The sequence below is a fragment of the Quercus suber genome, unplaced genomic scaffold (assembly GCF_002906115.3).
Source record: "Quercus suber isolate HL8 unplaced genomic scaffold, Cork oak 2.0 scaffold_72, whole genome shotgun sequence".
NCBI classification, from domain to species: Eukaryota; Viridiplantae; Streptophyta; class Magnoliopsida; order Fagales; family Fagaceae; genus Quercus; species Quercus suber.
Genome location: NW_027069537.1, coordinates 924,366 through 928,406, shown reverse-complemented (window position 1 = coordinate 928,406; position 4,041 = coordinate 924,366).

The window sequence follows — 4,041 nt, the reverse complement described above, 5'->3', positions numbered from 1 at the left end:
AGAGGTAAAAATGTGGAAAGTGGGCCAAGGAAGCCCTGAGCAAAAGATTGATGAAGAAATAGGCTGACATGGCAAGAACATCAGCCCATAAGCTCACGAGGTAATAAGAAATAAAAGGAGAGGTAAAGTTATAGTAGGCATGATGAAGTGATATGGCAAGATTAGTGGCCAAAAGGCACACGGTCATAGAGAAAAAAAGGCACGGGCTCAACAGGAAGATAAAAGCGATATTCATTCCAAGAAGGGATAAAAGGAAGAAAATATGAGCCCAAAAGCCCGCACATCCTTCATGCCACAAGAGATAAACATCAACTAGTACGTACAACAGAATCAAACAAACGTAAAGGCAGGAGAAAATAGTGTGAAGGCCAGAAAGAAACAAACTCAGACGGAGTGGAACATGCACAAAGGGCCAGGGCACCACCTACTTGTACCCAGCCAATACATGGGAGGTGGTGTCACGACCCAAATCTGTACTTTAGAATTTAGAGCATGATTGATATGTTAATATCAAGTTTACCTCAATACTAACATAAACCAACCTAATCTGGAAGTGCTTATCAAGAATTTGTTTCTTGAATTCCTGCTTATTTTCTTACATAAAAACCATAAAATACCAAAAAAAAAAAAAAAAATGATGAAAACCTTGAACTTCATTTCATTTGAACTTTGCAAGATTACCACTTAGCTAAAACTTCAAGTATTCGTGTAAATATTACATAGCTAAACGTTTAACAAAACTCTTATTAAAAACCTAACCCCAAAGACATACAACTAAGGTTTAAAATAAACTAAGGTTCAGAATTACATCTGTGCTCAAGGATCAATTATATCTTGATTCTTCCTATACAACAAAAGAGCTAAACTACTATATAACAAAAAAACTATACATTCTAACAAATGAGAATTACAGAATTCTTGCCACCTTTAATACTCTCTCTACTTCCAGGAAGAATTTGTGTACTGAAATATAATAGGGTGAGCTGCGAAGCCCAATAAGGTTTTACACTTCATGGGCCTTTAATAAGAATGCATGTAAATTAAATATTTTTATGAATATGCCAGCTTTGATAAAATAGCCTTCATACTATTCATATTGCTCTTGAACTAACTTATGAGCTCTTAGATTAAAATATTTAATTTTCCTTTCAAATAATCATAAAAGGACATAATAAGGAACATAAATATAATTCAGTAAATTTATCTTTTAAAAAGACTATAAAATGCTTCATTGTAAACTTCTTTTCATGAGAGCTTTTAACTTTTCATAATGCATTTAAACAAAATCATTCTCTCATGATCAATAATATAATATAGTTGTTCATAACATATTGGTTAGTCCATATCTGATAAGTCTGTACTTGGTGTATGTACACAACATAGAAGGCCCCATCACATTTGGGTGCCTTCGTGTGTATGGGAGGCCTGATGGCACATCCTCTCAAGGTTTTGTTCTTCCCCGCTATCTGTACACATTGGGGAAGAAGCCTTGTTTAGATTAGAGTTACGGGCACCCGCATTTCCTCCACTTTAAATGGCCAAACAGATAACATTTTCCATGGAAAACCAGTAATTAACCCCTAATGGCTGAGTTTAGATCACCAGATGACATAACCTAAAAACATTTCATACTTATACATCGTACTGAAATTTCTTATTTTGTATAATATTTCATAATAATAGCATATCCACTTCATTCTTAAATATTATGTTTGTGATATAGATAATAGCATCAATATGCTAAAATTATCATGTATATAAGATTGAACAACTCACAAACATACATTTTACTTAAATCATGCTTATATTTAATATCTTTAATTAGAAGGTTTTAGTGCATAATAGTTTTCTAAATAATTTTAATACTTATCAAACGCACATGTCACATATCTTTTACATGAAAACAGAAGACGCGAGATATTGTACAAGAGGAGCTCAAGTGTCCATGTTCTCATTCTCCTTACCTAAATGAAAGACCAAAATTTATTATTAACAACACTTCCTAAATATATAAACTTATACCTCAATCACAACCTAACTCTCAACTCAAGAAAATCTTAATTCCCATCACATAAAGTTTCCCCAAAAGAAAGGTACATTCATCAAACAAATTATATACCAAAATATAGAGAAACTAAGGCATAAAAATTCATCTATGATTTAGACATACCAAAGGATAAAAATATTAAATTATAGTTCAAAAAATTCACCATAACTTCAAAATTAAATCCACAAAGTCAGAGTTATCCTACACTGTTTACTGCTCATTTCAGCAGCAAATGCCCCATTTGTAAAATACGAATGGGCTGTCCATACACATCTGAAAGTTCAAAAAGGGTATACAACACCTTTGAACGTTTAGACCCCAAATAACACAAATACCAATTCAAGCTTTATATCAAACAATTTATGTGCGGAATATGATAACAAGCTTATAACTGAATTGATAGAACAATCTAAGCCAAATATAAACACATCCACAGCAGTAAATATAAGGCAAATGTAAAGGAAAAGAAGATGCAAACACACGGACAACACACGATGTGTTATCGAAGAGGAAACCGAAGTCCTCGGCGTAAAACCTCTTCGCCGCCCTCCAAGCGGTCAAATAATCCACTAAAGAATGTAGTTGGGATACATGAATAGCAGAAGACCCTCCAAGCCTAATCTACCCAAGTACCTAAGCCTTCCAAGCTTCTTGCTCCAACGAGGTTACGCCGAACCTATTTCTTCTCTAGCTTCTCGGATTCCGCTACTTGACCATAGCATCAACCAATGTATATTGGTTCCTTTCCAAACTGCTTCCCAAAGTACCAAATGGACCTTCTCACAGACGTGAGTGTGGTGAGACAAGGGTTTGGTAAATGACCTCTCAAGGGTATAACAATGGAGAGGAAGAGAGTAGAGGAATTTGTAGAGTCTCTTTAGATGAAGATTGGGGATGAATCAATCTTGTATTTCTCTAGGGTTTTCTCTCACAAAATTCTCTCTGGAAGCTCTCTCAATATGATGGGTATAAGGGTGTATATAAAGTAGGGTGAGAAGGGAATGCAAAACGTCAGTTTTTGCCAAACAGGGCAAGTTGGCGACTTGATCTCGCGGCTTGGCCAAGTCGCGAAATCAAGTCGCGACGTAACGGCCTGGCCAGACTGAAAAACGTCAGTTTTTGCCAAACAGGGCAAGTTGGCGACTTGATCTCGCGGCTTGGCCAAGTCGCGAAATCAAGTCGCGACGTAACGGCCTGGCCAGACTGGAACTTTTGTCCTGTAGCGTGACAGCTGGCGCGACCCTTCAGCTTCCTAGTATGCCTCTCACGTGACTGCCTTTCGCGGCTTGCCAGTCGTGAACTACCCGCGAGTCCTAGTCGCGAGACTTTGTTTTTCTTGCACACTTTTGAGCTTTTCTTCACATCTTCTCACACACTACCCTTACAATTTTTCCACCTAAATACAGGGTTACTAAGTGCTAAATTACAAGCAAATTGGTCACGGAATAAAGCCAATTAGACGGTTGATTAAATTCAACCTTACAACATCCAAATGTAATGAAATTTTACAGACCCACTCCCCTAGATGTCTAGTATATACCATAAAAATTTCAGAGCTAAAGCATAAAACCATGATTTATTAAAAATCATATAAAGCAGAATCCTGAAATCTGTCCTGACAAAAATTCATGCAACTTAGAAATTAAACCATTACTTTTATATTAATCCAAATGCTGTGAGATCACTTCCATTACAACTATATGTGTCTTAGGGTTCATAAAAACTACTCCAAGCATACTTATTCATAGAAAATGATTTAATACATGTTTTTCTTATTGTAAACATCAAATCTGTTACAGTGACAGCTTTAGCATATGTTCTTACCAAAATCATCAACTAATAGCAATTGACCTTCATTTCATTTGGGTATTTTTATGCCTATACTATACATATTTAATACCTTAATAAGCATCTAATAGACCACAATATCATCAAACTTTCAAATTACTAAAATAGAATCACAAGTTCAACTTTTAAAATCAGATTAGAGAATA